Here is a 25,529-nt window from a genome sequence, read left to right on the forward strand (position 1 = left end):
TATTCAAAAATCTTTCTGGTGCTGAAGAAAGAGGGAACTTGTAGACCTTTCTTAGACCTTTCTTTTCTAAACCTCCACATCAAAATCTCAGAATCCAAATGCTTTCTCTACAGTCTGTTGCATCTCATTCGTCCTCTTAAGTTTTCTAATAATTTTGGCTCTAAAAATTATCATCACATTCTGCAACTCAACTTCTGAATGTCTCTGCTTTAAATTTTCAGTTTTATTCTTTATCTTTTACCCTGTATACACTTCCAAGGGTTTACAAAATGTCTGGCTCCAGTAACAGCCCAAAGCAAATGGCAGGGCATTCATATTCTTCCATATTTAGATTCCCTTATTTTTGCAGATTCTTTTACAAGTTGTCAAGAATCTGCATTTCGTAAAGAACCATTTTCTCAGTCTAGGATTTCAAGGGAAAGAATAGTTGTGTAAAATCTTACCATAACCACATATTTCCTTCTCTTCTACATGTTGCAGTATTCATAATGTGAGGGAGTGCACCGCTGGTGGCTGTCTCATATGTCCAGCTAGTATACAAAAGTCTTAACTCTACTGCAGAGTACTTGCGACGTCGCACATAGTACTGGTCCTACGTTGGTCATAAAATGACGTCAGGTATAAAGTGGACATTGGCATGTACCAGTCCTCAGAACTGAATGCCGCAAGCAGAGCACCAGCCTGATCCAAGGTGAAGAAACACACCACCAATAGACAGGCAAGTATCAGGGGGAAGGCAGGGGTGGAAATAACACTGCAACATATAGATGAGAAGGACATCTAAGGTTATGGTAAGATTTTACACAACTATTCTATGTCCCTTCTATTCATATGATGCAGTATTCATAACATGAGGGAGAATACCAAAGCTCATGCAGAAGAACTGGGTGGAGGAGCAGTAGCACGCTCTACAAACCCCTGGAAAATAACCCTTGCAAAACAAGCTCAGGACCTGGAAATGCCATCTAACTTGTAGTGTTTTGTGAAGGTATGTACAGAAGACTAGGTAACTGCTTCTAAGATAGAACATGTGCTAGACCCTTGAAAAAGGCACCAGAGGAAGACATAGCTCTGTTGGAATGTGCCCTAACAGGTGAGGGAAGGCTCTTCCCATGGGACATATAACAAAACAAAATGGTTTTGGAAATCCAAGTGGAAATGGTCTGCTTGGAAACAGGCCTGCCCAGGGCACTTGGGTGATAGGAGATAGAAAGGTGGTCAGATTTCCTAATAGGCTTAGTTTTATCTAAATAATATCTGAGTTGCCTATGCACATCTAAAGTGTGAAGTATCCTCTCACTAGAGGACTGAGAAGAAGGGATGAACGTGAGATGACTGATGGACTGATTGACTGACAACTCGTTTACCACCTTGGGCATAAAGGAGGGGTTAGTGCATAGAGAGACCCTATCCTTGTGGAATACCATGAAGAGAAGACATCAGAACCTGTAGTTCCGAAACCCTTCTAGCAGAAGTAATGGCCATGAGAAGAACTGTTTTCCAGGTTCGGTGTTGCAGAGAAGAAGAATTTGCCGGCTCAAAAAGGGCCAGGGTAAGTTTTTCTATGACAAAATTAAGATCCGAAGGAGGAGGAACTGGTTTCCTTGGTGGTCTAAGATGAAGGACGCCTTTTAAGAAAAAAGTTCAACTTCCAACCTGGAAGCTAATGGGGGAGGCATAGGCAGACATGCTGAGACAGCAGAAAGTGGAGCTTTTACTGAAGAGTATGACAGCCCACTCCAACAATTAACACAGAAAGGAAAGAACCACTAGAACATCCACCAGAAGTGGTTGCCAATCCATTGAAAGACACCAGATGGAAAGCCTTTTCCACTTGGAAATCTAGGCTTTCCTAGTGTTGGGTTTTCTGGCCTCTTGCAGAATTAGCAGCCCGTCATCAGGGTTTTGATTCCTTTCAGACACCTTTTCTCTATCACCCACAGGGTCAGTTGTAGACTTCACATCTGTGGGTGCATTACAGATCCATTGTCCTGTGTGAGTAGGTCCATTCTGTGGGGTAACTTGTGATGACTGCCCTTGGCTAAATGCAGAAGAAAGGGGAATCAGAGTTGTCTTGGCCAAAAGGGATTCACCATAAAAATTGTTGGTTGCTCCTCTTGAATCTTCAACAGGACCTTTTGGAGAAGTGGGAAGGAGTGGAATGCAAATAGAAACATCCCCTTCCAAGAAACGAACAAGGTGTCCACCTTCCATGCCAGAGGAATGGGGACTCTGGCACAAAATGTGGGAAGTTGTTTGTTCATGGGGAGGCAACAAGATATACTGAGGTGTACCCCATCAATGGACCATGTCCAGAAACACATCCCTGTGTAACATTCATTTGTGGTACTAAGTCATGGACCTGCTCAATGTGTCTGCCACAACATTTAGAGTCAAAGGAATGTAAACTGCATGGAAAGTGAACAGACTCTGGGAGGCTAACTCCCAGGCTGGGATAGCCAGTCTGCACAGGAGAGAAGAATTTGTCTCTCCCTGCTTGTTGACATACCACAGGATTGTAGTTCTGTCTGTAAATCATTTTAAGGCACCTGGGAGAAGAAAGGGTTTGAAGATTTGCAGAGTGAAAATCAGGGCTCTCATCTCCTTTATGTTGATGTGGTCCCTCTTCTGAGAGGGAGACCACACTTCTCTGACCCTCCTTGAGGCCAGGGCTACTCCCCATCCCAGGTCCAAAGCATCTACGTACAGGTCTTGAGTGGGAAGAGGTGGCTGCAAGGGTAAGTATGGATTCCTTGAAACCTGCTAAATCCACCAGTGTAGCTCCGTTTTCAGGCAGGGTAGAAGTGGAATAACAAACTCCAGTGGATGCGAGTGTTGTGCCCAAATTGTTCTCAGGAACCACTGGAATTTCCTCATGTGTAACTTGGCTAGTGGTAGCTTTGGAATAGTGGATGCCATGAACCCCAAGAGATGAAAAACTCCCTGGCAGTCAGGGATTGCAGGGGCAAGAGGACCTGGAAGTAGGATATGAGAGACAGGGACCTTTTCTGGTGGTAAGCAAGCCAGCAGTGACACCATGAAGAGAAGATTCTCCTGAAGGGTGTCTGGAGTCTGAGCCTGAAGAAGATCATCGCCCAGGTATGGAAAAATGTGAATGCCCTGTAGCCTGCAGAAGGCTAGGACAATGGGGCTGAAGACAATCCAAAAGGCAAGGCAGAGAGTTGAAAATGTGAGGAAGCAATAGCAAAGATGCTTTCTGAACAGAGGATGAATGGGTTATGAAGATAAGCACCCTTGATGTCCAAGGACACCATGAATGCCTGAAGAAGGATGAGAGGAAAAAGAGTGGGCAAAGTCAACATGTGAAAAGTGGGAACCTTCAGGAAAGTATTCAAATGGGATAAGTCTAGAATGGTTCTCCAAGGACCATCCCTTCTGGGGACCAAGAAAATCCTGGAGTAGAACCGTTTTCCCTACATGAGAGGGCAACAACTCCTGAATGGTGCCTTGACAGAGAAGAATGGAAATGACTTGGGGAAAGAGTTCCAGCTATTCCCTTGGAGGCTGTGGAATACCACTGAAGGAAGGAGACGTTTTCCACACCATAAAATTTCCTCGAAGGATAATGGAGAAGTAATCCATTTCCAAGCAGAGAGAGACAGGGAAAGGTGAAGGGGAAAGAGGAGTTTGGCTGCAAGGAGGCAGGTAGTCATGGACTACTTGGCTTTGCCTGAAAGGGCTGCTTCTGAGCAGCAGGAATCGAAGTAGAAGATTTGGAGGAAAATTGTTTCATAGCATCTCTTTTGTCTTTGAAGACTGGGGTCCGGAAGACTTCCTTACAAATGGGGTCTTAGTAGGGTAGTTCCTCTGAAATCTTGGGACCGGGGACACAAAAATATCTTCAAGTCTTGCAGCTCTTTGCTCTTTTCCTGTAATGACTTAAAAGAGCTCTGCAGCAGAAGTACCAAATAATGCCTTGTTGTCCAGGGGGGCATCCATGACTTTTTGCCTTAATGTCATCAGGCAAAAGTTGAAGTCTGAGCCAAGAGTATCTCCTGAGAAACGATCTTAATGCAGACACTCTGGCTGATGCCTCCACAGCATTATAGCTACACTTTATGGAATGCTGTGTAACTTGAGCAGAGGAGTTAAGGATGGAGGATAGCTTAGCCTTAGTAGGAAAGTCTGGGAGCTCTGAAAGATGCTTACCAGTGTCCGAGACAAGGGCCAGAGAGTATTTAGCCATATGGGTCTGGTAATTTATGGCTCTGAATGCCAGACTTGCTGATGTATAAATTCTCTTCCCTAGTCTCTCCATAACTTTACTCACCTTGTCTGAAGGGAGCAGGGAAGTGGAGGGCAGCATCTTGGAAGTGTTGTCAGCAGGCACTGAAATAGTTGCAGGGTTTGCAGAGGGGCATTAAAACAAAAAAATTGGAATCCTCTGGCACTTCATAAAACCTGTCTGGCCTTTTAGGGGTAGGAAGTTGAGAGTCAGGGCACTTAGAAGCTGCAGAGAATGCATCCAGGAAGGCTGGCAGAACAGGTATGGCAGACAGGGAAGGAGAGTCCATCTGCAGCAGGTCATATCATCTTTTTTGGATGTCTAACACCTGAGAACATTCCCATTTGATGAACTCCCTCAAGAACCCCCGGAAAACACAACTTATGTTGTTCCACCAAACAAAGATGAACAACCCCACCTTCTCCATACTCTCAGCCAACAAGACCCTCATCACCCCAGTATCAGAAGCCAAACTACTAGGACTTACAACTCCCCCACAAGTAAGATACAACAAACATATCTCTATAACTATCTCCAAAGTCCATAAAAAGCTAGGGACCCTATATTGCTATAAAAGGTACCTTACCTCCAAGTCTAGAACTGATATAGCCAGAACCCATCTCCTAGCCACATCACTTTATGCATCCCCAGTTCTAACAAACCTAAATAAAAACAACCTGAGCAAACATTCCACTTGCTACAACAAAATTGCCAGGTTCGCAACCAATGCCGAATCACGTTCCCACCACTGCCAATCCCTATATTCATTACACTGGCTTGAATTTCCTAATTTACTCCGCTACCACCAACTCAACCTAGCCCACCAAATACTATACTATCCTGAGAAAAACCTTGCCCTAACTGGTCTTCTAAACTTCTACAACTCAAATAGACACGATTCAGTAATAAAGCTCTGATCAATACAATCCCATGTAAAAACAGCTCTGCCGAATCTCTTTTCCTACTAAAGTCGCTAAAACATGGAACACTCTGCCCCCTGACCTCAGATTACAAAACTGTACGTCCACTTTCAAAAACCTCCTTAAATCATATCTTTACACTAACCAACTTTGTAACTGCTATGTACCCCCCCTAAAGCCTCACTCCAATGCAAGACTTTATTCTCTTATGCCTCTGGTGTTCACTGTTATTGTTCTCTTCCAATACTCACTGTACATATTGTACATAATACTACTTGTTAAAAGCCTTGCAATACTGTGCTCTAAACTTGCTCATTGATTCCATTGTACATACTGTATCTACTATGTAAAGCATGTTTCTCTATTGTTATTGACTTGTTTCTCACTAAGTAACCAAATATTTCACTTTGTATCCAAAAATGATATAGTGTATGGTGCTTTTCTCCCCAGGACTCCACTGAAAAGGTACAGCAGTTGTCCAGTCAGACTATCCTGGTAAACAAATGTTAAATAAATAAATACATAAATAAAAATTTTACAATGGTTTCCCCAAAAGAAATATCCTCTCCAGGGGAATCTGTTCTATTTGATTCTTCTTCCGGGGAAGCATATCCCAAAGGAAATGAAGAATAAATCAAAAATTCATCCCCAGCAGAATCCTCCGAAATCCTCTTTTGTGGCGTAGAGGGAGGAAGAGAAGGAGAAGGAAGGAAGGGAGACAGCTGATTGTTTCAGGGCCACAAAAGCACTGAACAGCCCTTGGAAAAAACCTGCCAATCTGCCATCTGTTCCAGGTGGGGGGGGGGGGGGGATGTGTACAGGGGAAGCAAGCTTAGTTTTCAGTTTTTTCTTTTGAGGAAATATCCATGTGGTGGAAGGAGGATGCACCCAGTGTCAGCCTACACTCAACAATATTAGAAGGGACATTTTCTCAGACAATGATCTGAGGAATGCCATTCGGGCCTTCAGTTACAATGAGCCGAGGTCTCACCCCCTATGTCCAGAAAGGATGCCTGCATATCTCCAGAAGATGTGCTAGTAGGGTCCTTCATAGGCTCCACACCAGTACTCGTGGAAGGAGCGCCTACTGACTTCAAAATGGTTTCCGGGTCAACATCATGATGTCCAGAATTGGAGGAGCAACAGGTAAGTCAGGGCTAGATTTCTTGGCCTTCTTAGCTAGAGGCTCACCTGTAGGGCCCGATTTACCTTCTATATCATGTGAGAGACGTTTAAGGTGCTGGTTTTCTAGATATAAATTCAGAAAAGCTAAATGTCTACGCACTGTCTTAGGGACAAAGGCCTTGCAAACAGAGCAAGTAATATGGTTGTCAGGGTCTAGGCAAAAGAGACAAAGGCCGTGTGAGTTCTTATGTGGAATATGCCTTACACACTGACACTTGCCCTTCCTAGCTGACACATAACCTCAAAAAATCACAGTATCAAGAAAGCAATAAGGAAAAAAACCCAATGGGGCACTTCTGATCAGGATTCGCAACTTGTCTGACGAGCGACGACTGGAGAAGACTATCTGAGTGGCGGCAGAAAAGTTGAGAGGACTGGTACGTGTTGATGTTCACTTTATACCCGTCATTTTATGACCAACATAGGACCAGTGCTATGTGCGACATCGCACGTACCCTGAAGTAGCATTAGACTTTTGTATACTGGCTGGACATATGAGAGTCAGCCAGTGGCAGACTCCATCATGTTATGAATACTGCAACATACGAAAAGAAGGACATCATAGAGAAATCTTCTCACATTCCTTCTTGCAGGATAGTGTTTCTGGTACTTGTCCTGAATACAGCCCTCATAACTGCCTTCTTCCTCAGGACAAAGTAGAATTTTACAACGAATAGTTTCTGATATTCTGCAACCAGTCTCTGACATCTGCCAGAGAATATCTCAGGACTATGAGTTTTATAGCCTCTCTGATTCTCATGATTCTTCTGGCCAGACTTCACATGAGGAAAATTCAGTGGTTCCTCAAATCAGTTTGGCCCAAACATTCCCCCTATCATTTCAAATTCCAGTACTATGATTTGTAAGAGTTACTCTAACGGGTGGACTAGCTAGCTCTAAACCCATGTCTCTCCTTTTCTCTTTGAGCCCCTACAGAAACCACAGATGACTCAGGCTTTGTCTGAGGAGATGTATCCATTGGGGTGAAAGTTCAGGGTCCATGGAACAAGACAGGCAGACACATACATAAATATCAAAGAAATGATGGTTAAAACTTCCAAGATGGCTGCACATTGAGTAACAGCTTAATTTCAGCTCTCCCAGTGTGAGAACAGAAACTCAGAAGAAAGAGCCAGGGAACTAATTTTTTGGGTAAATTTCAGTAACTGGCTAGTAAGTGCACTAGCCTGGATGCCAGCAAAACAGACATTCACAGAACCTGAAAGAAAATCAACCACAAAAGGTGAGGAAAAAAACACTAACTGGGAAGAATTCTGCAGCTGTTCAGCAAAAAAAAAACCTGCAAACTCCAGCTTTGCAACAAGATATGACTTCCAGTAACCTAGAGGAAAAACTAAGTCAAATGTACGCAGAGCTTTTTAAAATAAACAAAACACTGACGGAGTTTATCAACTCAAATAACAAAAGGCTGGATAAAATGGAAGAAGTTTTAAACACATATTTAGATGAGGCGATAAAACTGCAAAAACTGCAGGTCGATATGAAGAAAAGGCTGTCTGAATTATGAGACTGCTCATGAAGAGATCTTTCAAAAAATAATAGAATTAGAGGACAGAGTACACAGGGAAAATATGAGATTTTCTGCTGTACCAGAGAATCTGAAAGGAAAAGACTGTATTAATTTTATGAAAGAACAAATCCAGAGAATCTGAAAGGAAAAGACTGTATTAATTTTATGAAAGAACAAATAAGCAACTGGACTGGTATTCCACAGCAGTTATTAACTGAAAGGGCACATTGTGTGCATGTTCCAAACATGTCCATGACAAAGCAACCCAGACCTTTAATAGTAAAGATGCAATCCCACCAGCAAAAGGATTGATTTGACAAAACTGTAGCAGAAGGACAAAGTACTAAAAGTGGGAGAGGTTTTGATGCAGAAAATGCTAAGGAAGAAATACAAAAGTCTGTCCAACAAAATGTGAGCTGTGAAACAGAACTGGTAATAAAGACTAGAGAGTGTGCGTCAGTGAAACCTTTTTCAGTATTTCAATGGAAAATGCTTGAAAGACAGAAAAAAGCACAAGACTTGACTAGAAGAACTAAGAGTACATTGGAAAGAAAGCAGAGACTGATGTGGGAGATGGAGATAAACAGGAATAAAACCAGCAACTTGGAAATTGATAAATAAATGTGGGATTATAAAGTATTAAATGAAACATGACAGAAGAAGAAACCCCCCCAAATACTGGACTTTTTTGACTTTGTTAAACTTGGATGGGACTCTAAAGCATATGCACTATTTATGTCATTAATGTCTGGAGGGACACATAGGAGAAGGGAAGAGGAAGGAAAGAGTTAACTAAGTAAAACAAACTTTTGTTCTTAACAATAATATTTTATAGTGCAGGACATCTGCATACTATAACATTTTCTTGGTAATTTTCAAGTATAATGGGAATCTAAAGTCAACAGGTGCTCCTGTGTTGTTTTTTCCTTCTTTTCTCTTCCTCCTTGTTCAGTTTTAAGAACTATAGGCACAGCAATGTACAAAAAAGAAGAAAAGTCTCTTCAAAAGAGAATAACTGGATTAAGGCTCTTGGCTTTATCTAGTAACAAGTTTTAAGAAAAAACAAATAAATAAAGAACAATGAACAAAATAAAACTCTCTTGTAGCAAATAAATAAATACAAAACCTTGCAGAAACAATTCTGTACTTTCCTTTAATGGCTTTCTTTCAATGGCTAGATCATGTTTTCTGAAAGCATTCAAGTGTTTTCTCATTCTGGGAGAGCAATAAAGATAAGACAAAATGAGACAGCACTTTATAGAAGCACAGGCTGTCTCAGCATGGATAACCTTCCTTTTAGGTCCCACGTCTGTAAGTGTGGCTGTCAGTTTGGGACAATTGTTCCTATTAGGAAGGTAAATCTTCTGAAGATGTAAATAGTTTTGTGTGCTAATATTAAGTTAGTAGATTTCTGGGGTGTATTTTTTTTTTTTGAGAGCTTTCAATAAAAGAAAAAGTTTTGTAAGATGTGACACAGGCTCAAAGGGATATGACAAGAAACAACTACATAACAGGTCAACCTGCAAACATTAGTGTGTGCATGTAACACAAAAGCTGGAACTAGATTCTAAAGACATGTATCTGGACAATTTCTCCCCAGGCTTCCTCTGAAAATAGTCTCTGAGACAGTTGGACTTTCCCGGTAAACAAATGTTAAATAAATAAAAACTAGATACTTAACAAAAAAAGCGGTTACAAAAATGGTGGGAATAATAACTTTTCAGCATAATGACACTTTCTATACTATCTTTAAATGTTAATGATCTCACAGATATATACAAAAAAAGTAGTGAATTACATTACAAAAATGTAGAGTGCAAATAGCTATGCTACAGGGGACAAATTTGGAAAGAAATGAACAACTGAATTTAATAAGGAAAGGTTTTCAGGACAGTTATTCAGTGGAATACCTAGGACAAGGGAAAAGAGGATTACTTATATTAATTGCAAGAGGAGCTCCCAATAGTGACAGAAGGGTTTACTATCAAAATGTCGATCGCCCATCGTCGAATGTACATACTGTCGACTCCTTTATGTGAAAGCCGTAATGCCGATTCCTCAAGATATCGACAAAAAACACCGAATGTCGACATTTCCGACCGCTACACTACAAAACAAGTGCTACCATGGGTCAAAAGGGGGGGCGAGATTATGCATTTCGGAATATCGGTGTTCGACACCATCAACAATCGCAGTTCAGAGTTCGCATTAGTGGTGTCGGCAAGGGGCGATCGACATTTTGATAGTATACCTGACAGAAGAGGATAAAAAAGATAATAATGGTAGATATGCAGTACTAAGGGGATACTGGCAAGGGAGGAGGATTAAACTGACATGTATTTTATATTCCACATAAAACTGCTATAATGGAGCTTAAGAAAATTCTCGGAGAAATAATCAGTTTTCTTAAGAACATTCTGGGAGAAATAATCAGTTTTCAGCATGGAATTATTACTAATAGGTGGGGAATGGAATCTGAATTGTAGCAGGGAAGATGTGTCTAGGGGGGCCCAGAAGGAAAATATAACAAAGAAGGGTATATTTTTGAAGAAATTTAAGAAAATATTTGGCACTGAAGATGTGAATTCAGTAGTAGGAGTTTGGAGGGTCTATGTTAAACCTTCGAACGCCGGAAATGTTGAACGTCATATGGTTGAGACCATATGATCAACATTTCAAGTGTTCGAAGACTGACTTTTAATGGCACCATATGGTGCAGAATGGGAGAATTTCCCGGAGTTAGTATATTTAAGTAGGGGGGGGGGGTTGACACTGTTAAGGTGTGTTTTTCTTTCTTTCCTTTTTTTTTTTTATTCTATATTCGAACTTCCAAATGTCAATGGTCTCGAACATATGGTATTCGACATTTTGGATGTTCGAATATATGACATAGACCCAAGTTTGGAATGAATTTATATATTATTCCCTAAGATACAAAAACTGGGCTAGGCTAAACAGAACTTACATTTCACAGAAACATATGCATATGACTGAATGTTTTGATACACATCCAATAACTATTTCAGATCACATGCCAATAATAACTAACATAAAAATGAGACACTGCAGCTTTCCCACCTATCTTTTGAAAACAGACGGTAGTGGCTATTAAGGAATGGATAGTGGAAATTATTTGGAAGTTATTAGAGAAGACAGAAAATTCTTCTGAAAATATAGAGTGTGTGATAAAAATTAAAGTTGGGTATAAAAATAGGATGGCAATAAAAGAGAGAGATATGGTTAAAGAGCAACAAGAATTATTTAGAGGGACTGACAAATGTTAAAGTACTGTAGAATAGGGGGAATCTCACAGAACTAGAAAAGGAGCAACTGCAGAATGCTAAGCAGAAAATAAAGGACTACCTCGATAATATGTATGAGTTTAGAATTATTGCTGCTAAGCAAATGTTTTTGATAATAATGCCAGAGAACCAAAATGTTTAGCACAACGACTCAGGCAACAGAAAGTAGAAAGGGCTGTCGCCAAGCTTAGGGAGCCTATAACAAGGAAGATAACAAGAGATCCTTTAGAGGTACTAGAAATATTTCAGAAATTTTATGAAAGTCTGTATAAAGCAGAGAAATATGGAGATAAAAAATGGACAAATGGAAATGTTTAAGGAAGAATTAAATATGACTAGGTTAGAGGTAAATGAGGCTCAATTACTAATAGGACAAGAGCCCCTAGGAACAGATGGTATTGCTGTGGAAGTTTGTAAGCTAAAAGGGAAAAAACTGAAAGCTCTGGAAGGTTTAACAGTATTTTAAGAGGAGGAGAAGCACCAACATCCTATAAGAAAGGGGTGGTCGCTGTAACTCCTAAACAGGGTAACAACCCATCAGATCCAGCTTCACACAGGCCCAGTTCAATCATAAACCATGATTATAAAGTGTTCATGTCTATACAGTAGTAATATGAGAGTTGCCACAGATATTTATAGAAAGTTTTGGCCCATACTGTCAGCGGATCCAGAGGTCAAGAATATAGTGGGTGCACAACCCTCATTTGTATATAAAAACATGAAAAATATTAAAAGAATGTTATGTTATTCTAGAAATGGTAAGGAAGAATCCAATAAGGGGGTTAGTGTATGTAAAAATTGTAATTTTTGTCAATATATAGACACTACAGATAAATTTGTCCACCCAGATTTGGGTAAGACCTTCTCGTTTCATGCAAAAGGCACTTGTGACTCTGAACATCTAGTACACCTTGCCTATTGTGTGGCCTGTATGGCCTTTTATATAGGCAAAACAGACAGAAAATTTAAATTTCGAATAAGGGAACACTTATATAATATACAGAAGCAGGTCACTACGAATGCTCTAGTGAAACATGTTATAAGCACTTCACATACACATACTTTTAGGTATATAATGGTGGAAAATACTAAATTAACTAGTAGACTTGGGGATACTAAAAATAAAACGGAACTTAATGAGACTAGATGGATAGTTAGATTGAAAGCCCATGAGGGCAAAGGGCTCAATGACAAAGTACCTATTAAACCTATGTTAAAAAATAGACCACTTAAAATTTGATTTATGTGTTATGCTTTTAAATGTATGTGTTTTATGTATCCATGGATGAATTTTACACGTTTATACATTTTTATTGTTCCTTTAAGATTTTAATTGTTTGATTGACTGATTAGTTGATTCCTTTAATATATATGGAAGTTCATGTAGTGTGTTTGCTATTATGTCTGAAGAAGCAATGGGATACACTGTGAAAGTGCTCACATCTCTTGTTTAAATAAAGATTATCTACATTGTGTCATTGTTCAGCCTTAGCACAAAGGATTCTAAGAACTAAGTTAACATGGGACTGGAGAAAGGAGATTCTCTCGATAGGTATGACTACAATTAGGGATACATATAACAGGCAAGAGGGGACTGAAATTTACTGGTAAAAGAACAAAAGTATTGGGAGCAAATATTTAGACAGAAAATGGTAATAGAATGGGAACAGGCCAAGAATTTATTTGGACTGAAAACAGAGATTGCCTTCCCTATTCAAGAACTAATATCAGTGTATAGACAAAGAGAAAGAAATACAGGGATCTTAAGTGAAAGACCAGCACTGGTAGAGTTTTTAGCAGAATCCAGAACAGAAGCTGCTCTTCACAAAGGAATAATTAGTAGAGCATACAAAATATTGCATGATAATAATAAGAATCAATCAGAGGAAGTTAGAAAGGATTGGCAAGAGAGACTTGATAAGAAATTCACAAAGAAACAATGAGAGGATATATGTATGGCTCGCAAATTTGCATCAAAGTCTAGAATATTTAGGATCTTTGCTTGGAAGTGTTTACATAAGTATTTTTATACCCCAAGTAGACTCCAAAGAATTTTTCTTTAGGTAGACAGCAAATGTTGGTGGTGTGATCAGGAAGAAAGAGTTAACTAGGAACATATTTTCTGGGAGTGTAATGAGTTGGCAGACTTTAAAGATTCCCTGTAGACTACTCTGCCAGAGATACTGAATGAGCAAGTTGGTGTAACTAAGGAAATAATTCTTTGAGTTATGATACAGAATTGGAATTGCCTAGACATAAGGCCTTACTGAGTCTAATTATGGTGGCTGCCAAAAAAGCAGTTATTAAAAAATGGAAATCATAGTCTAAACCAATATTACTAGAAGTAGTGAATATAGTAACAGAGACAAAACACTAGAAATGGGACGTTTAGAAAAGGGTAGGAGCAAATTACATAGGAAAAAATGGGAACTGTGGGAAAAGTACATGCAAGGATGACTGAAGTTTTAAAGAAGGCAAGATTTGAATGAGCTCTGTAATGTTTGACTGACGATGACTGGATAGATTATAAGTGATGTTTGCAACTATAATTATGTCAATATTGCTGGTGATGTACAATGTTTGCAACTAAAATTAAACCAATATAGTTTGTTTTCATTTATATAAATGTATGACTGCCTATGTCATACGTGATAATTTAATAAAGATGTTTTTTGTTTAAAAAAAAAAAGAAATTATGGTTCTTACAAATGTGCTCAAATCTTTGTATCACTTTTGGGTTCCAGGCCATCTACTTGTTATCTCAGACATCAAAGTGATGAGGTACATAAACAAATGGGAGGTGAGAACCAGATTCTACTCCCTTTGTAGACTAGATAAACTGGAGGAACCAGATCCTACTCCCTTTTGCAGACAAGCTGCGATATCCTGGGCACAATCTATTTCTACTGACTACTTACATTCTATCAGAACAAAATATTTTTGATGGACCAGGATAGATCCCAACAAATGGGAGTTGAACCATACAGTCTTCCAGGACATGATCTAACTCTGGAGAAATCCTCAAAGTTCTTTGTTTGCCTCCATTTACAATAGATAGTTAAAGAAATTCTGCAACAAGGCTCCTTGCACAAAGGCCTGGATGACCAATATCTTTTCAGTCACATAGAAGCGAATGCTTCTCTATGCCTTGCCTTAGGGTTCTAAAAATTCGGGAGGACTCCCACAAATAACTGTAATCCCTTTTTGGCCCAGAAAACTGTCTATCTCCTTTCTTTTGAAAATGACCAAGGGAAATTACAGCATGCTGCCTGATAGAATGGACTTGCTCATATAGGACAGGGGTTGTTTGATAAACCCCAACATTCAATTTCTTCACCTCACTGCCTGGATGACAGAATTTTAATATCTTTCATGCACCTGTTTTCTGATGATGTGCAGTAGGTATTAAAGGAGGCTAAGAAATCAGTTGCTATCAAACCATATGTGGCTAAGTGGAAAAAAATGTTACAGATGGTGACAAATTAAAAACCATGACCCATTTAAGGCCTATATACCGCTAGTTCTACAGTGTTTGCGAGTTATCATCTGGCCTTTCTTGATTTATTAAGATTCACCTCTCAGCCATCTCTGCTTGTCTGGCCATGGATCCCCCTTCTGCTCTGTCTTAAGTAAAACAGTTCTTGAAAACAGTTTTATATATTCATAAACCTAGAAAACAGATGGACTTCTTGGAAACTTAATTTTGTAATGGAAAAATGTGTACTTTTTCCTTTTGAACTTGCTCATGAGGTTGATTTGAAGGGCTTATCTTAGAAAACAGTATTACTGATTGCTCTAACGTTTGCTAGAAGAGTATTAGCATTATAAACTGTGATGGCAAGCCAACCTTATCTCATCTTTCTCAAAGGTAGGGTAACTCTGACAACATATTCTTCAATTTTGCATAAAGTGGATTCAGTGTTAACTTTGAACCAGGGTTAGTCATCTCACGGTTTTCTTTCCAGAAAAAAAAAGACAAAGCTGAAATAATTTTACACATTCTAGATGTCCACAGACAACTCAGATACTATACCAAAATGATGAAAACCTGCCGGAGTCCTGATCTACTGTATTTCCTATAAATGTAATAAGGGACAATCAACATGAAAATAGACAATTTCTAAATGGTTCTTTCATGTTACAGACTTTTGTTACTCCCACTATAAGTGACTTATAATAAAGGTCAAGGCCCACTGTACTGGGTTTTGGATTCTTCTGTGGCTTTTTAGAAAGGGATGGACTCGAAGTATACTAGAGGCAGCACCTTGGTCATCTGTGCATACTTTTACAAAGCACTACAAATTAGATTCTTTCGCTAGGTCCAGGGCAGGCCTTGCTAATAATATTCTCCAGGGGCTTGTAGACTTTGATTCTTCTTGGTTTTCCGCTATTTCCAAGGTTTGATATTCTACCCATATAGTTTAATCTAGTGCAGCAGCGATCCAACAATGAACATAGTACATACAGCTGTGTAAGTTGGGGTACCATAACAGTAGATGTTTGAATGGATCACTTTTGCAACAGGATCACCTCCCCCCTCTTCTATTACATTTTATGCGAGTGTGTGAAGATTTTTTTCTCTTTCTCTGTTCTGTCACATACTTAGCTATTAGGGCTATAGCTTCTCTTACTTGGAGGTAAGAAATCTCTGAATGTTTGGTGCCCTAACCACTGATTCCATGCCTAAAGCTTTCGAAGCTGGCAGTTGTAATATCCTTGACAGGATATAATCCATATAGCTTAGAGTTTCAAATACATCACTGTTTCAATAGCCTGTTATGGTAAGGTAACTTCTGCAACTGTACATTCTTTCTTAACGTGTGGCATTTTATCCTGCAGCCAGAGCTGCACTCTAATTTGTACTGAAGTGCTGCACTCTCAGAAAAAGGCAGGCAGAGATGTGTTTTCCTCTTGCCATTGTCATGTGCTGCTAATGTTAGACTTTCCACTTTAACCATATACTCTAAAGCAGCAGCTAATACTAAAGTAGGGGAAGTAGTACTGCTGGTAATGTGTTTTATGAGTCAGTTACTTCTGAAATGAGACAAGATTATTTTTTAATTCATTTGAAACATGTCCATTGTTTAATTTCACAGTAGTTACTGAAGGACTTCACAGCATGACATTCACAATACCAAAAAGATAATGAATGTGAAAATTGTGTAACACTGCAATGAGTTAAACTAGTAAACATATGCAGTACTCACTCATCATATTACAGAGTCACTCAAAAGCGTGAACTCTGACAGTCTGTGTAACCATCCTGTTTTAATTCTTGTGACAGGTATGCCTTTTGTGGCTCACACTGGTATTTCAGTACCTAGGCAAACTTACCATAGCCCTTCCAGCTCATTTCATTCCACTTAAAAATTAGGAAATCATCTTGTCTGATAATAAAAAAAAATTACTGGCAAACTTGGGAACATGGGAGCTCTGAATACAGCAGTCAACAAAGGGGATTAAGACTCTGAGCTGCTAAATAAGCTGTTTCCTGTACTCAAGGGCACAGTAATTCGTTACATCTCTATTTGCCTGAAATGCAACTCTGAGCAAGTCACTTTAACAAACAGCGCCCTGGGTTCATCATTCAAAAGGGGGCACTTGCTCCTAGTGGGCTTTGTTGGTTAACAAATTAATAAAACAAATACAACAGAAGAATAAATGAGCAAGACTTCAGGCACATAAGCAAAAACTCAGTTTTTGCCATCACTGCCCCAGGTTCAAATATGCAAAAAAACATGATGGAGGGACAGGATGAAGTTACAGCAGGTTTTCTCTGATATCATGCATATGACATGGTATCTAGTGGACGACAAGGGCCTTGTAGTGAAAAATGTCATTAAGAGTGGAAAAAAAAAGATGGAGGGGTGACTGTTGCTAGCATGCAATGCAGCAGCAAGTGTGAAAAGTTGCTGATATCAATGCATGCAAGTTTCCCTGAGATCAAAATCCTGGGTGAGAGAGTTTGTCCTCTAAAAAGTTTGAGTATGCCAATCAACATAAAATGTCCAAGGTTAGCTGGAATAGAGTAAATTGGTAGGATAAAACAATGGATAGTATTTTATTATTTTATTTATTTTACATTTGTTTACCAGGAAAAGTCCAAATGGACACAAGTCCTTTTTCAGAGGAGGCCTGGGGAGAAAATCTCCAGATAAAACATTGAACTGTAAAACATTTACAAGTATAAGTACAGTGAGATACTTCAGGGAGAAAGCAGAAGGAAAAAGTGTCTTCTAGAGGAGACTCTCTTGAAATTCTGCTAAGTAAAAAATGAATAAGGTTTCACACCACAGAAAAAACCCCTCTTGATATTTTGTTGGTTTAATTTCTCCAAATTGTTTACGTTTCTAATACCATGATGAGAATGCCCCATTCCTGAGTCAGGCTATAATTAAAGTTCATGAACTTAGTACTGTTTCAGTCTTTGATGTTGGCCAAAAGTGTTCTCAGCACCCGCATTGGCCCAGAATTGACTCCTGCAACTCAAATGGATTTACATGTATTGGTAGAATATCTAAATACTACTACACATTCTTTTTATTAGAATCAGTGCTCCTACTACAATTGGAACTGTCTGGGTATCCTTTTCCCACATTGCTCTCATTTTTGTCTGCAAATCTTGATATTTTATGACTTTGTATCGCTTTGCACATGAGATGCAGTAATCACTAGTTGGAGCAATTTCAATGATCAATGCTACGTTTGTTTTTTTTTCATGGACTACTATATCTGGTTTTCTTGCATCTAATTTTTGAATGGTTGGTAATAGGTGATCCCATGTGATGTACACTTCATCATTTTCTATTATGCTCTGTGGCTCACATTTCCAATGTTTCTTAGCTATTTCTATATTGTAGTGTTTACACAATCCCCAATGCACTAATCTTGCCACACTACTGTGCCTTTCAGCATACAAGCTCCTCTGACAGAAGGTGTGCACCTGTTTCCAATTCTTTTTTTTCGCAGAACCTATATTTGCCAGTTTTTCCTACATGTTCAATGGACTTTGTAAACCAATTTGTACGTACGTAGTATCCTGGGCTGCCATTATCAACCTTTCAATCTTTGTTCTTAACTCACCTCTCCTTAACCATTCCTGTGTCAAATCCTGATTGACATGAGGTTGTGCCAGGAAATCTCTGCATTTGAAACTATTTTTATGTCTTTGCCACATTCTTTTCCTTATTTGATCCTTCTTATATTTTCTTTTGTTTTTTTGGCACATTCAGTTGCTGTCTTATTTTTGTCTGCTTCTGGTTTGATTTCCATTACTGCTTGCCACTTGAATGCTTCTGCTAAACTAAGCAGACAGGTAATCTTAGACTTACTCTCCTCATATTTTAAAACTTTCACTATGTTTGGATCTGATGAGATCAGCAGATATGTATGTAGTCCAATGACTGCAGTTCTATACATGTAATCAATTTCAAGACGGCCCATACCTCCTTCAGAGCAAGGGATATATATAATCTTGGTATACACTAATTGTTATGTATCATTTGATGTGTGAAAACTTTTTCTTCTTTTTCTGTCCAACTGATTCAATACCTGTTGGGGCCATTCAATCACACCAAAACTGTAAGCTAAAACAGGGACAGCAAACTGGTTTATATCTTGGACTTATTCCTGGATATCACAGCTGTTTTCGATGCTAAATTTAGACTTTCTATACACTTCTTCCCGCTAAAGGTAATTTATATGACATTCCTGTAATAGACATTTTCCTGGTAATGCAACTTTCCTGCTTTAAACATTGCTTTGGCACATTTATCAAGACCAAATGTCATACTTGTATCATCCTAGAAAGTTTTGATCTCTTGCAATTTGTGCTTTCAACTCCTCATCTCATACACAATACAATTTGAAATTATCCACAAAAAGAAAATAAGTCTTTACACTTAGTTTTCTGGGAGCAAACTGTAACCATGACCTAGTCCATTAAGCAGACAACATAATGGGTTAAGGGCAAGACAAAAGAGCAAGGGTGCCAAACAATCACCCTAGAGTACCCCCTTTAAGTTTTTATCCCTTGGACAATCATTTGTCCTTTACCATGGCTTGGCTGAAAAGTGGTTTGCAATTAATGAAGGGTGCATCTTAAACACTTGTAAGCACTCCTTTATCCACGAATGCAAGATGTTGTGAATGCTATTCTGTAATCTAGCCATGCCATACTTAGATTCTGTACCTTTTTACAATTATCCATTATGAATTTATTTAAAAACAAATGATCCTTTATTCCATATGACTTTCTTTTGTTACCCTTCTATTCTACTGCCATGATTGAGTTTTATTCTAAATGACTACAAACCCTGTTTGCATCATTTCCAGCATATTGTTTATACATTGTCAGAAGGCAAGTTATTGGTCTATAGTTTTTACAATAGCTTGCAGGTTGACTCTTAAGGAAAAGTATCATCCTTCCTGTTAACCAGGTTGGCGTCCATTTGAAATACGTATACAAGTAGTTTCTACTCCGGTCTAAATCTTTATGTAAAATATTAATACTTTTAGCCAGATGTTAGGTACTGCATCTGGGCCTGGGGTTTTTGAGTTAGGAGCTTTTCTTAATTGTGTTTCAATTTTTGTGGCCATTACTACCTTCCATTTCATATCCTGTACATTTGGACTTCTGTTTCTTTTACTTCTTTTATCTGTTCAACGTCTTTGTTATGTTCTGCAGGGTCTTCACAGATATTTCTCCAAAATGTGTCTATTTCTTCTTTTTTGCTGAAGTTTCTATTCCTTTTGCTCTGTTTCCCAATTCTTTATAAAATTTTTTGGGTCATCAATGAACTGCTTATTTTGTACTTTTCCTTAGTATTTATCTGCATATCGTCTACGTTTTTCTGCCTGTGCAGATATCTTTATTTTATTATTTGCAATAGTGCACAACAGATCCTAGTCTGTTCTGATACTTTGCATTGCTTTTATCACTTGTCTTTCTATTGATCTGCTCCCTGTTCTATAACCTTCTAACAGTGACAATTCTTGTCTTAATTACTCTATAGTTTTCTCTGTTCGATAGTTCCATGATGGCATTTGATTTCTTCCATTCCCTTACTGCCCTCAATTTTTGTGGTAAGACTTTAATCCGTTATTAATTTAGTGGGACAGTGACATACCCTATTTAATTCTGTTACATCACATGAATTTCTGTTAATAGTCTTGATTACTGTACTCATTTGTTTTATGAGACTTCTAACATTTTGGGTTTTACTGACTTTCTATAATCTATTTCTTTCATTGATGTTTATAAGTATATCCATCTCTATTAAATTAAGCAACTCTTCCCTTTGATTATTTCTTCTAAACTAATGGAACATTCTTTGTTCTCTATTTCCTGTGGGCATTCTACAGAAAGTTCTAGAACATCTTACTGTAACATACTCTCTCAGCTGCATCCCACTTCATCTGTTACTCTTTCATATGAGAACTCACTGGCCTATCACTTCACAACATTGACTGCATTAGAATTGCCACTATTTCCTGCTCCTTCCCTTGCTGTGCAACTCCAACTGAACTTTTATATTAGTTTCCTACTGAAGGCTCAAGAGTATCTTCCTGTGGCAAGTGGTCAGATGATTTCCATTCCACCTGTTTCTCCTTAATTTGGGGACTCGTTGTTCCATCATGCTGTCATGTTACCAGAGATGGATTTTCTACACTAAATCCTTCACTTCACAGGTAACCCATAACTTCTGTTTATTTAACTTCTCCATTACTGACCCTCTTTTCTACTTTCCTTTTGTTTTTTTTTATTTTTATTTTTGCATTGTGAAATTTTCCATATTGAATGCCTTTGCCTGCATTTCTCTCCAAATATTTCTGGTACTACTTTTTTGTACTGGTTAGTTTTGCTTTCCCCTTTGCATTAAACACTGTACCATATAAAAACGCTTGTTCTTTTCCATGTCTACATTTCTTCTTCAGATGCCTTTCACTCCACCTGTTTCTCCTTACCTTTGGGGACTCGTTCGATTATGTTGTGGCATAATCTGTGTAAAACTTTCTACACTAAATCTTTCACTTCACATCCATAACTTCAACTTCTATTTGTTTAACTTCTACTGTACTAATCTGTTCTTCTACCATCTCCCTTTGTGATCTTATTTTTATATTGTGACGTTTTCCACATCTGGGTGCCTTTGCCTGTATTTCTCTTCAAATATCTTTGGAGCTGTTTTTTTTTTGTTTGTTTGTTTTGATTAGTTTGGCTTTTCCTTTGCATAAATATTGCACCATATCAGAACTCTTTATTTCCTATGTCCATGTTTCTTTTTCATACCTTTCAATAATTTCTAAGTTTTGTTCTTTATATTTTCACACTTCCTCAGTCACTTCTTTTTTCAAACAGCCCAAAGTTTTTTGGTCTATATAATGTTTTTCATAGATCTTGTTGTTCATAGTTCATAGTTTAGAACTAAGCTAACTGCTCTTGCGAGCCATTTTAAGCCTAGCCATTTATCCCTTGTGAGACTCAAACTCTGCACCTTGTGTTTGTAAGGCAAACACCTTAGCCATTAAGCAACCCTCCCAACCCCAAGCAATCTATGTATTAATGACCACAAATCTGTATTTGAAGCTTTTGGAAGCTTTTGAAAGTTTTTCTTGAGTAAGCATCTTTCTTCCCTCTAATTTTCTCTCAATCATTTTGAGTATCTTCTATTTGGAAATTTTGGGTTTCTTGAACAATAGTAACAATACATAATTTATTAATCTCAATAATCCTCTCTGTCATCTTTATCGCTCTTTTTTTGGCCTGTTCAGTTTTTGTATGTTTTGTAGGCTACTTCCTTCTACAATTATTGGTTTAATTTCTCCAAGTCTTCTGAGTTTCTGAACTGTTGTGTGAGAGGGCTTATGAAGCAAGAGATCATATTGAGGATGGTACCGTAGAGCAGACATCACCACAACTAGCTTTCAAAGTCACTTTAACATTAAAGTTTTTCTCCTTAGCAAGAAAACTGCTTTAATACTCAAATGAAATATATTTTCCACTGGGGCTGTCCCATGACATAAGCTTTAAAGTTGCTACAAGGACAGATAAAAAAATGGCAAGTTTTATAGTTCAGCATTTCCCACTCAAACTGTGTTTTGATTACAAAAATGCAGTTTTATGCACTCAAAGGGCTACATCAAAGTTTCCAATCAACCTATTAGAAAAACAATAAACAATACCTTGAACAAAAACATACCTAACAGATGCTCTAATTCTGACTCAAAAAATGCAGTGTATGTAGGTGTGTCACTGTACATACTGATAACCAAATGACTACAGCAGTAGGAATACAACGAAAATACACACTCAGGAAAGAAAATGTCAAAAGTATATCAAACTTGTGAAAGTTTCTCACCCTACCTATGTAATCCCAGCTCTGCTGGTGAACACCAAAGGTAAAAAGTGGAAGACCATCACTAAAATAATGAAACCACTTAAAGAGTGTGCCACTTGGTTGAAAAGAATACCAAGAACTATTTTAGGAAATACAGTTGGTTCTCAGTGAAGTCACCCACTATGGGAAGAAAATGATGATCCAGTCTACCATCATCAAACATGCAGAAAGCAGAGGTAGAGCAGAGTACACTGCCAAATAGAGGGAGTCCTATAGAGTATGAAAGTATACTGAGATTGTTCTAGTGCTTAGGTACCTCTAGTGAGGAAATGCAATGCAGTCCAAAGACGTTCAGCATAAAGTTCTTCATATTTGCCATACTGCATAATACATACAATTATTAACGCATGACTGGCAGCACCTAACGTATTTGATCTCCATTACCAATAGATATGATGACAGCAGCTAGGATGACAAAGAAAAGGCAGATCAGGGCACAAATCATGTTAAGTAGGAGACACTGCATGACAGGGCTGTGACATCGGGTAATCACCAGATGTACCTAAACATAACACAGAACAGTTCAGATGACTAGCTAGTGTATTTGTCAAGGGTGCTACGTGTGTGTGCCCTATACAAAGTACACATTAAAGTGATGCCCTACAATGTGCCTTCCTATACCATCTGAGGACCACACATGTTTGTACATCAGACAGGGCAGCCACACACACGACATATGCAGAACCATAAAACATCACATATAAAGCACTGGATCATAGCAGTTCGACTTGATGGCAGATCTGGGGCCAATAAAAATGCTACTATACACATATCCATACAGTGCCGATTACATGCATAGCCACATGTCCCCTGATATGCTGGACAGTGAGGAAAAGCATGAACTTCTCTTTGAACAGTACTACAGGAAATATGTGCATGGGTATTGCACTTTCCCTAAGTGAGGCAGCACCCTGTATACACACATGTGAAGACTGTTGCAAGAGGCAGGAGCTAGCTTTAGAAAATATCTCTCACAGATGATTAAGGTTATACTTATGGCTGTTTAGCTTGATGGATGCATGATTATACATGAAGCATAAGTTGAACTATGGGCAGATCTTCTATTGGCTAGAAATGGTAATATCAATCCTTAAGTGTCGTAAAGCTCAGTGAATTGATTAAGTAGGATGCCCTGACACAGTCAGTGAGCAAATCGGTCCTATTAACAGCAATGCACTGTTGGACTAGACAGATGCATCAGAATTATAACTAGCTCATCTGACACTCAGTGCAGATCCCCAAACTAGATCCCCCTTCAATTAAAAAAAATCTAACCACATCCAAAACCAATGTATGTGGGGGTTGCATCCTCCCACATGCCCTACAAATTATATATACCAACTACAAGGCTGCACAATCCCTGGGGAAAAGGGAATATTCCACAATCTCTAGGGACTGTTGGTCTTGCACACCTGTCAACCAAAGCACATCAACAAAATAGTGGCAAGAGTTTGATTATTAGCACTATATACACACACACACACACACACACACACACACATATATATACAAGTGTACAATATGTATATCTATCTATCTACACACACACATAGATATATATATATATATATATATATATATATACATACATATATATATATATATATATATATATATATATATATATACACATATATATATATATATATATATATATATATATATATACACACACACACACACACACACACACACACACACACACACACATATATATATATAAAAATATAACATAGAGCGATATATACACACACACGTGTGTGTGTGTATGTGTGTGTGTATATATATATATATATATATATATATATATATATACACACACACACACATATATATATATATATATATATATATATATATATATATATATATACACATACATATAAAATATAAAGAGATATATTTTTATACACACACACACACACACACACAGATACAGCAAAAGCTGCAAGAAACACCCAGCTAAGATAGACTTTTCACTGCCAATAAAGCCAAACCTCACTATCTGTGGACATGCATGTCTCTGCCTTTTTGTTGACCTCATCAGCACAGCATAAGTGGACAGTTTAGCTGTATGTCAGAAAGACAGCAAAACTTAAAGTCAGCTAATGCCCATAATCATTAAGGTGTATGCAAAATATCCCAACTAACATCTAAAGCAAAGGGTAAAAAGATCACACAGACAAACCATTCATTAAAACCTACAAGAAAAACCCAGCCAAATGACCCCTTAAGGAACACAGACAGCTGGATCTGGCTTTATTGGCCTGAATTTAACTTTAAAAGTAAAAAAGTCATGGACATTCAGAAGCTATGTAGGTTAAATACTTGATGTCCTTAAGGAGTTATTAGCATTTATCCCAGGGGCCTCCATTACAGGACATTTAAGGAATCATACAGTGAAAACTCTAGCTTGGCTGCATTTTTCCTGCAGTTTTTAATGAATGGATGAATGGTTGTCTGTGTGACACTTTTACCATTTGATTTGGGGTGTGTGTGTGTCTATATATATATACTGTGTGTGTCCCCAAGTCCCTGTCTACTGGGTCGACTCTAAGGGGTGTGTTTTCAATATGATAGTTACCAGGGGTGGTTGACTTCCCAAAATATACTATTATGAATTTCTTGGCTCTGACACCAGTTGTTTGTGTCAGCCCTTCCTTGTGAACATCTGTATCTATGTGGGATTTAATGACAGCTCCTAATTTGCAATCATCTGCAGAGTTAGTCAGCCAGAGACCACTGACATTGGCCTTGGCTTCAGAGAAGTAAATGCCAAAAAGGAGTGGTCCAAAGACTGATCCTTGAGGGACTCCACTTACACCTTTTTGTAGAGGTGGACTCCCCAATTTTAACTTCCTGAGTCCTGTTTGTGAGCCAGCTGGCAATCCACCCGGATGACATACAGGTTTGTACCTAACCTCTTGAGTTTGTCAACAATGCTTA

The 25,529-nt window shown here is 38.4% G+C and overlaps 1 protein-coding gene across 1 annotated transcript in view; it reads right to left on the reverse strand.

Moving 5' to 3' along the window:
- SNX25 (sorting nexin 25) overlaps positions 1–25,529 on the reverse strand; it is a 1,427,683-nt gene that overhangs the window by 127,295 nt on the left and 1,274,859 nt on the right. The gene's annotated exons all lie outside the window — the stretch shown is intronic.

The sequence above is a fragment of the Protopterus annectens genome, chromosome 3.part0 (genome assembly GCF_019279795.1).
Source record: "Protopterus annectens isolate FY-2018-M chromosome 3.part0, PAN1.0, whole genome shotgun sequence".
NCBI lineage: Eukaryota > Metazoa > Chordata > Ceratodontiformes > Protopteridae > Protopterus > Protopterus annectens.